The sequence below is a fragment of the Cornus florida genome, unplaced genomic scaffold (genome assembly GCF_030987335.1).
Source record: "Cornus florida cultivar Cherokee Brave unplaced genomic scaffold, ASM3098733v1 CherokeeBrave_3.0.0_Hap2_Chr11, whole genome shotgun sequence".
NCBI lineage: Eukaryota > Viridiplantae > Streptophyta > Magnoliopsida > Cornales > Cornaceae > Cornus > Cornus florida.
The window spans coordinates 46,567,565-46,578,885 of NW_026775581.1; positions in this window are offsets into that span (position 1 = coordinate 46,567,565).

Below are 11,321 nucleotides of genomic sequence, written 5' to 3' on the forward strand. Positions count from 1 at the left end.
TTAAGGTTCCTACATCACATATCCTACACATACTGAATCTTAAACATACTGATATTTTATTATACAGTCAAGTAAGCATTTTCCAAATACAATTCATGCTACACATTTAATCTTAATTGTTAAAACAAAATAAAGATTAAATCCATTCATTCCTCAAATAATCAAATAGCATGCATTTTTATTTCTAAGTTTGTTTAGAATTTATTTAAACTTATATCTAGTCCTTGTTTGATGTTTAGGACCCCTCAAATTAAATTAAAATTAATTTAACGCTATTTACGAAACTTTCCCAGGTAAGGCTCGGTCTTTTGTCCTAATTGCTCGAGCATCCTGTTTCAGGCTCGAGCATCTTGTTTCAGGCTCAAGCTTTTCACCTAATTGCTAGAGCTTTTCTTTTTAGGCTCGAGCTTTCCTTTTTAGGCCTGAGCTTTTCACCCATGGCTCGAGCTTTGCCCCCAAGGCTCGAGCACTGTATCAACGAATCAAACACTGTTTACGCGATTCAACCTAGAATTCTACTGTGAACCCAAATCTTTATTGTTTAAGGATTCTAAGGCATGTTTCTAAGTTCCATCAATATACAGATATGAAAATACATCATTTAAAACATGTAACAATTCATAAAGTAATTAAATCAAATCTCTGAATTTATCAATTCATACAACAAGAACAACCATGAAATATAATTTATAAAACCTATGTTCTAGATCACTTAAATTATAAATTCTAGTTTTAATTGTTCTTTAAATAACCCTAAGATTATACTAGAGATATAAATTCCACAGATCAAAGGACAAGTATAGAACAAGAACTTGCCTTTAGGGATTTGATAAAAACCCTAACCTCCTTCTTCCTCTTCCTCTTCCTTCTTCCTCATTCTTTCTCTCTCTCTCTAAAATATTACGTGATATATTTCTAGTCCTCTTTTCAACCCTATAGTTACATATTTATAGGCTAAATAATAACCCTATTCATTTTCTCAATCTACGTATATTATTTTTATCTAAGTAAAATAAATATATCAGATTATCATCAAAGGACTTTCCTTAAATATATATATATGTATATTTAATATATAGATATACATATACACTATCCATGGGTAATTATACGTACCCATTAAATCCTTTATCCAAGTAATCCATGGAACCCAATTGGTTGGCTTATGACTACTATCCATAACCATTTGAATAACGTAAAATAAAATCAAATAAAACAACCATTTGAAATGTTTAATTCCTAACCATTAATTACAAGAAAACACCTAACATTTAAGTACACAAATACACATTATCTAACACATAATTCAACTAAACAAGTATCTCAAATAAACACAAAATCAATTAATTTATATAAACAATTAAACAAACAACCAAAAAATCAAATAAAGAATTAAAACCATTAATTAAAATACCAAGACTATCCTTTTAAAATCAGGAGTATTACATTATCATCACGATCGATCGCAAGGAATGTACGATCCACGACAATACAGATAAGATCAACGTGGATAGGATCAAAAGACAACTCATCATGATTGATCGTAACCAAGTTGCGATCGATCGCACCTAAGTTACGATCGATTGTGAATTATTTGGCAGGAGATATTTTGCTCTTGGTTTCACCCGAACTTCACCTACCAAATGCCTACAGGATTGCATCATTTTGGGGCATATTTCTGACCTGCTTTGTGCTCCAAAGGTCTTGTATAAAAGGGGAAAATGAACCATTTGTAAAGGGTTAGCTAATATTTCATTTAGTTAGATATTTTAGTAGTTAGAAATCTTTCTCTAGAATTAGGGTTAGAAATGGAGGCAAGAACACTCTCATCTCTAGGGTTTTAAACAACAAAAAGAAGAGAAAGAAGATGAACCAAGGCATGGGGATGGATCTAGAGGACTCCTTGCTGATATCTACACCCACCATGAGTGGCTAAACTTCTCCTTAGGGCTTGCATGAGCCCTAAGCTCGTAATCTAAACCCTTGTCTTTCATCTTTTTGGGGATTTAAATGTTGTAATTGATGTTATAGTCATGTGTATATGCAAAACTTGGTTGTACCAAGGATATCTATGATTTAATTCTTCCTATTGATTCTCTATTTTAATTGCATGTTGTCTTATGTGTAATTAACTGAAAATCAATCTCTACACTAAATACTATTTCTAATTGGATTTAGTGATGGCTATGCATGGTTTTTATTGGATACAATTATAAATTAATTTTGATGGATAATGCTTATGCTTGGTGGATTGCACTACACCTTTAGTTTAATTGAAGTTTAATTGTAGTTAAGTAGACAATCCATGCTTGAATTTGATATACATGCTTATTATTGCAATTTGTATTATCCTCTTAATTAATGTGTGCTACAATTGTTGATTAATTTGATAATTTATGCTTAGACTAGATGAATTTCACTACACCTTAGTTTACTTGTTGTTAGGTAAACAATTCATGCTTGAATTTGATATCCATGCTTATTATTGCAATTTGTAGTCAAATTTTGATTATAACATGGTTTTTTTTCCCAATTAGTTGAAAGCTAGTGGTTTAGTGAATGAGCTTAGTGGTGATTCCTATACCCCAAGACTCCTCTCCTCTCTCTTAAACTCCACTAATTTAGTTTAATTTCATTGCATGTTTTTAAATTGAATTGTAGTTTAATCACCAAACAAAACCTCTTTCCAATCTCAATAGCACTAAGGTTAAGTTAGATTACAATACGTGTTCAATCCCTGAGGACGATCCCTTCTCACTATACTTCATTGTATAAGTGTTAAATGGCTTTTATAAATGTAAAATTTGATGCTCTTTTGACACATTTCTAAATAATTAAAAGTGTACACGTTTTTGTGAACACACCAAAGTTAGTAACCATGGGTACCACCGATAGGTCTATGTGGCCACCCCATTCGCCAATGCAGGCCTTGACTGCGTGCCATGCCATGTATAGCCTTTTCCGTCGAGTTAACCGCTTTCATAGAGCCCCCTTCTTTGCTACACTTAAGGTCTAATCTCTTGGCTTATGCTCACGAAGTTGTGGGATGCATATGTGTCCACTAAATCACGTATGGGTGTCTCGTTAATGCTCGTTTCCATGAACATTAGCCCCTTAGCTACCGCCTTGGGTACTTCAATCTTTGCCTTGATGGCATTAAGGATTTACAATAAACCCATCTGCGCCTCCTCTTGTTACTGCTCCTCGTAGTGGTTTTTCATGGCAATGAGGGTCTTTTTCTTTGGGCAATCTCTCACCCAATTTGGCCCATCGCATAGGAAGTAAGACCCTTGGGCTTGGATGCTCCCTCTTTGTTCTCCCTCCCCTCTTTGCCATGCACCATGGCCACCACTTGGCTTACGGGACCAATCCTTTTATAGCACAGCGCCCTTGTCTCCTCCACCTTTACCGGTATTTCGCCCCCTCTCCTTGTCATTGTTTTTGTCCTTTGGCTTGGACAAGAGGTCCTTCTTGGAGCTAAAATCGATAAAGGACTCCGCCTCTGCAAAAAGGGGCCTTTCAAGCACAAACCAATCAATTAGATCAATAAGAAACAATTAACTTATAGGAAAAACACAACAAATCTATATAATTACATAAAAGCATTTATCCAGTCTGATATAACCAAGGTTGTAATGACATAAGTGTTGGAGAAATGGAAGTTTTTAAAACTTTATAAGGGTAAAGATCTTGATTCATGTGTAGAGACAAGTTTTATGCATGAAAAACATGATAATACAAGTTTTTTCAAATAAACTTACATCATGGTTTGAGTAAACCTTAAATTTCTATACTCTAAATGAATGTTCTCACTTATTGTAAACCCCTATGCTAGATGCCTTCTCCTTAGATCTCCATCTTCTTGGTAATGGTCTTGCCTTTAGGAATCACTCATAAACCTCTATGAATGACCTTGGAAAGTTAGGCTTGTGGGAGCCTCCATTAGATGAGAATACTAACCCTAAAATTCTAGAAAGAGAAAATATTTTCTTATCTTCTAAAAATTATTTTACAAAGCGTAATCTAAAATATACATGGACTCCATGTATACATAGGCAACATAAAAATAATAATTAAAGACATTATATTTTTCTCAATCTCTAAAACTAACGTGATATCTCAAATCTAATAGGTCTCCAATATCAAGTTGGGCTATGAGTGAAAATCCTTTGGGCTTATTATTTTCTTGGTTACAATGAATTAATAATTGGCTTGGTCCATGTACTTAATTAAATTAATTCATTAATTAATTTCTACTCCACTAAAAGAAATTAATTGAATTCCAATTAAATAATAAATAACCTCTAAGTCAATGTTGCACTTTGACCCCTCTATGCATAATTAGTTATCGGATAAATAAAGTCATCAATCTGACAACTTAATTAATATATTTATTTTGGTGCCTTTGATTATTTCCTTCTCGATCACAATAAAACATTTGTTTGACAAAAATAATAATTTAAATAAATAAATATATAATAAATCATTTTATCTAAAAACACGCGAAGGCCTTCGAATTTACATTGTGATCAACTATAATCAATACAAAATAAATACAAGTAACAATGATGCAAATATTGAAAATATAACCCTCTAACTATTAATTACATAATTACCCAAAGTGACGGTCTATGAATTCCGAAGATTCTGCCGAACAAATCAAAGTAATTACTTATTAATAAAAGAGTCTATACTTCTCTCATGCTTAAGAGTCAAATGCCATGACAGTGATAGGGAGCAATTATATACGACGGCTCTCGCAATATATCTCAACCTAACGTGAGTCCAGTTCAAGTCTTAGTTAATAATGAGTTTATTCATAATTACCGACTATGAACAATTTATGATTATTATTTATATTCATGTATTGATCGTCATAACATGCATATATAAATATCTCTTATAATCAAGTGGACACTATTAATTCCATAATGAATCGAAACATAATACATTGAATTCGCCAATTATATAAATCATTAATATTTCAAATATGTCAGGAACATATGTCACTATAATCCAAACAGGAATTTGCTATGCCAGGGCATATAAATCCCAATAATAAAAGCATATATCCAGAATGATTTTAATATCAACAATGTAAAATGAACATTTTGTCCAATTTCCAAACACATTACCCTCCTCTACTAATCCATTTCTCTCTCTGCGATTCTCTCACTTCTCTCCACCATCATTATCTTTCCAACCACCACTGCCAAAAATCATATATATATATATATATATATATATATATATATATATATATGTTTGGTTTGCTTGAAGCTTCTAAAACCACAGTGCATCTTTGTTCAAACCAAACATATATATATATATATATATATATATATATATATATATAATTATAAAAATATACATAGAGAAAATTTATGCAAAATAATTATAAAAAATTATGTGGCACCACTCAATTTTATGATTAAAAATGTACTCCGTAGTGGAGTGGAAAAAAAAAAAAAAAAAAAAAAAAAACAGAAAGAAAAAAGAAAAAAAAAAAAGAAAAGAAAAAGAAATCATTTCGAACAAAAAGAAAAAAAAAATTAAAAACTTTTGATTCTCAAATAAAAATAAAAATAAAATAAAACGTTTGGAGCATAAAGAAAAAAAAATTAAAAATAAAAACTAAAAATTAAAAATTAAAAATTAAAAACTAAAAACATTTAGATTCTCAAATTAAAAAAATAAAAAATAAATAAAATAAACAAACAAACTTTTGGAACAGAAAGAAGTGGAGGAAATGATTGTTTTGTTTGAGAGGTCGCATGCCAATTTAATGGGAATTGAAAATCTAAAACAACATACTGGTAAATAAAATATATTTACCTAGTGGAAGCCGAGAAGAAGGTGATCACATTGATCCTTTGTCCACTTTCATATTCTTCAAATGGCAATTTCATGTCTTCATTTTTTTCTCCAATGATGATGTATATTAGGGCTCTGCCGAAAAAGGCTAAAATTTACAAAGGGAGAGGAATTAGAGTTTACAAGGGAGAGGAAATAATCATGTATTAATCGTTTATGGTGGGGGAATGTTTTTTCCCTTAAAAGTAGGGATGGCAAATTCCTCATCCCCTCCGCGTCCCGCCCCGCCCCGCCCCGCCCCGTTTATAGCGGAGATGGAGACCCTTTTATGTAAACGGGGATGGAGATGGGAGTAAATTTTGAAAACCCGTTGGGGGCGGGGCCGGGGATGGGGATGGGGTAAACCCATCCCGCCCCACCCCCGATAAAATATGAAATTACTAATATACCCTTACATATAATAATTTATTACTAAATTAGATTTAGTATATATATGAAAATAAGAGAAATTATGGTTTATATATATATATATATATATATATATATATATATATATATATATGTTAATCATGGCCGAGGCCTGGGACGGGGCAAGGCCGAGGATAAGGGGTCGGGGGCGGGGGCGGGGGCGTGTATGGGGATGGTGGTGGTGGTGGTGAAATTTTAAGCGGGAATGGGGATTGAAAAATTCAGCAAAGATGGGGATAGGGAAAGAGATCCCCACCCCGTCTCGTTGTCATCCTTACTTAAAAGTCTATTTTTTTAGTTAAAAGGTTACTTAAAAGTCGTATGGGGAGGAAAGTGGCTCTTAAAGGAATTTTAGGCCCAAATAATGGAGGGAAATTGGTTATCTTTAAAGAAATTTTGGGCCCAATATTAACAATATAACATCCAAGTTGTTGTAATAGAAAGTGCAGGCCTTAAAAAGAAATTTGAAAGGGCAAATAAGTGTAAGCCGTGAATATAACATTTAACAACCCGCCTAAAACATAAAACCTTAAATAATACTTAACAAGGCTTGCATTTTATGTATGTCGTTAATTTAGGTCGTAAAATAGCATTTTTCTTGTAGTATATATATTTATATATACATTTGCTTGATCCATTACCAGGGGCAGAGTTAGGAATTTGGTTCAGGGGACATGTTAATACTGACAAAATAATTTTTTTTCAAACAAGCCGAAAATATAATAGTGTAACAATAGTGCATTAAAATAAGTAAATAAAAAATGAATAAGAAAAAAGAAAAAAGAAAAACAAGGTTATTACACATAAATTATGCATGAGTGCAAGTAAAAGAAATTTTTAAAAAGAGAAAAGAAATAAAAAGAAAAAAATATGAGAGAATTTTGAAGGAAAAAACAGGGTTTAATTGTAGAAAGAGAATGTAAAAGTTTTTGAACATGACAAAAAGAAATTTGAAAAATAAGAAGGAAAATGAATAAAGAATTAAAGACGGTTTTAGAAATAGATAATTTTATAAGAGATAATTTATCAATTTTATAGGAGTGTTTTATAAATATTTAGTGGATTTAGGGACAAAGGGGCCATTTTATTAATTTTAGAAGGGCGGGGGGGAGGGTATTTTATCAATTTTTACAGATTTATATATATATAAAAATTAAAAATCTAGTGGGGCAGCATGGGCAGGGGGGCAACTGCCCCCTGGGCACATGCTATCTTCGCTCTTGTCCATTATTACTAACCCCAATCCATTCCTTTAAATTAAAATTAAAAAAAAAAATTAACATTTAACTTAACAATTAATTACAAACAAATGCACACAATTAAATAAGCAAATCACATAATTCATATAAACAATTAAATCAAATAATCAAATAGACACATAACCACATAATCAAGTAAAATGCAAATAAAATAATTAAATAAATCCTCAAATAAATCCTTTGAAAATTAGGGGTATTACAATATATAGGTGAGCAATGGGAGTAGGTGAGTGTTGTGCAAGCTAAGGTAACTGAGTGAGTGATGGGCAAGATATCTACGTATGGTAAGTGGATAAGTGAAGGCGACTACAGTAAACCCTAGGATTATATACAATATAATCTAACATCCCCACTTAAAATTAAGGTGGATTAAATGAGATCATCTTGAGTTTAGAAATGAGACCTCGAAAGTGGCCTTGCGGAAATGATTTGGTGAAGACATATGCTATCTGATCATAAGAAGTAATGGATCGTAACTGTAAAGTCTTCTGGAGAAGATGATGATGAACAAAATGGCAATTGATCTCAATGCGTTTGGTGTGCTTATAAAAGACATCATTGTGTGCAATTTGGATTGCACTCTTATTATCACAATAGACATTGTTGGCATGAGTTGTTAATAGAGGATCTTGGGGAGAGATTATAGGGATTTTATGTATTTATTTGGTTTCCACTGATTATGTATTTCCAATAATTCTAGCCTACATTTGTGTACCTTTTAAGAATAGATTCTTCTGTACATACTTTATAAGCATACTCTTGTATTCTGGAAATTATGAATTTGAATAGAATTTGATATCTTTTCATCATGGTATCAGAGCGTGGTTAAAAAAAAAACAAAAAACAAAAAAAAAACCATTTGATTCATTGTTTTTCTCAAAAATCAAAACCCATATATCTATCACCTCTCTATAATCAACAAAACTTGCCATCTCTCTGCAAATCACAAAATTTAGAAACCGGATCTCCAGTTACCAGCCCATAAGATTCCATTCTACCGCTGTCATACACCGAGGATCCACCGCCGGAAAAGGAGCCAGCAAGCCCACTGTTCTCGTGAAATATTTGAATGCCTAGATCTGCCGCCACGAAACTCAGCTCCGGCGCCGCGAAATCCAGATTCGCCGACGACGAGTGAAACAAACGATGCCCCAGGACTCATCGTAGTCATCACTCGTCACCGACGAGACCGAGTCAATGTCGCTGTAGTCATCGACGTCCACTACGTGAACCATCTCCGGATCTGTCACTCCGTCGCCTTTCCTCGCCGCGCCGAAAAGCAACCAAAAACCCAAACCAGTCGCCAATCTGAGGACAACCCGCCACCGCCGTACCATCGCCGGTCGCCTTCCACGACTGGAGCTCACGGCCGAGCTCTACAGCCGGTTCGTCTTCTCTTTGCCGAGTCCTGCTAACCACGGTAGATTCTAGGACTGTGGATTAAAAAAAAAAAAAAAAAATTTGAGATCAATGACAGAACGTACTCCCTTAATAGAGAGTTCCCAAGGCGAGAATCCAATTCTTGTGGACTTGACCTCCAGAATATCACAAATGTTGAACCAGACACCAACCTCACTGAGTCACGAATCTGTTGCTGCACCAATTGGCATCAAGTTGGACGACACCAATTATGGACTTTGGTCCCAGGTTGTTGAGATGTACATCTCAGGCAAAGACAAGTTGGGATATATAAATGGGGATCTTCTACAACCCAGAGAGAGTGATCCTATTTTTAGAAAATGGAGAACTGAAAATGCAATGGTGAAGGGATGGCTGATTAATTCAATGGATCCAAAACTGATCGGCAACTACATTAGATTCCCAACGGCGAAAACAGTATGGGATGCAATTGCTACAACATATTTTGATGGCGCCGACACCTCGCAAGTTTATGATCTCAAGAGGAAGGTGACTAGGCTCAAACAAGGTGGAGGATCTATCGTGACATACTACAACAATCTTCAAGGCCTATGGAGAGAAATCGATTTTCGCCGCCCGAATCCGATGCAATGTGAAATTGATATACAAAGGTATAATTCTATTTCACAGGAGGATAGAGTTTATGCATTCTTGGATAGACTAGATGATCGTCTTGACAAGATTCGAGGAGATGTGCTCCAAATTCAGCCATTTCCTACAGTAGAGCACGCCTATGCACATGTTTGCCGGGAAGATCTAAGGCAAGCAGTGATGTTGACAAAAGGAGATACCACACCCAGTGCTATTATGCTCTCAAAAGGTGGACAGAAATCACAGCAGCAACCTTCACTTCAGATTTTGTCCAATGGAAAGCTTAACACATGGACAAAGTCAAAGTCACAAGTAAAGGGAGGGGGTTGCACACACTGTGGGCATATGAAACATACCAGAGACACCTGTTTTAAACTACATGGATATCCAGAGTGGTGGCATGAACTTAACAAAAAAAAGAAGCGTGAAACTAGTGCAGGCGAGACTCATGGCCGAGTCGCACTCGTGAACACTGAATCTCAACTATCCCTTATACCACAAGAGGACTCCTTTTCTGCTGTTGCAAACAAATCCGTGGCTCTTAATGATCCAGGTAATCATGGTTGGATTGTAGATTCAGGGGCAACCGATCACATGACATTTGATCCACAAGATTTTGTCGAAACCATTCAACAAAAACGGACGTGTGTTGCTAATGCTAATGGAGTGACATACCCAGTTACAGGGGCTGGAAGAGTGGCACTTTCACCCTCTTTTTCACTATCAAATAATTTATTAGTTCCATCTCTTTCGAATAAATTATTATCTATAGGCCAAGCTACTAAGGAACTGAATTGTTATGCACTAATGTATCCGAGTTTCTGTTTGTTCCAGGATATTCTCACCAAGGAGATTATTAGTCGTGGTACTAAAAGAGGAGGGTTGTACTACATGGATGATTTAAGCTTCGGTCGGGCAAATAATGTGCGTCGAACTGGTGACAAAGAACGACAGATTTGGTTGTGGTATCGTTGACTAGGGCATCCATCGTTTTCTTACTTAAAGCGTTTGTTTCCAAGTTTGTTTTCCAATTTACATGAGTCTGATTTTAGGTGTGAAACTTGCATTCTAGCCAAGAGTCATCGTGTATCTTATCCAATAAGTTTTAAAAATGTGAGACCCCATTTATGTTAATTCACTCGGATGTTTGGGGCCCGGCTCCCATCTTAATTTCTTCAGGAGTTAGATGGTTTGTGATCTTTGTAGATGATTGCACATGTATGACTTGGCTTTATGTGATGAAAAATAAGAATGAGGTGTTTGGAATTTTTCGTTATTTCCATAATATGATCAAGACACAATTTTCTGCTAAACTCCAAATTCTTCGATCTGATAATGGCGGAGAGTATGACAATAATGAGTTACGAGAATATTTCCAAGCACATGGTCTTTGTCATGAAACCACTTGTTCTCAAACACCACGACAAAATGGTGTTGCGGAGCGAAAAATTAGACATATCCTCGAAACAGCCCGAGCCCTTTCAACAGCAGCACATGCACCCCGACGATATTGGGCAGATGCAGTTGGTACTGCTGTTTACTTGCTGAATCGAATGCCATCTCGAGTCTTGGACTTTGAAACTCCACTACAAGCTCTTGCTCATCATGTGTCATTGCCTTCTGTCTTGATGCTTCCGCCACGAATATTTGGTTGTCTTGCTTATGTTCATCTTCATAAAAACCAGTGAACAAAGCTTGATGTATGTGCTGCTCGTTGTGTTTTTCTGGGGTACGCAACACATAAGAAAGGCTATAGGTGCTATGATCCCA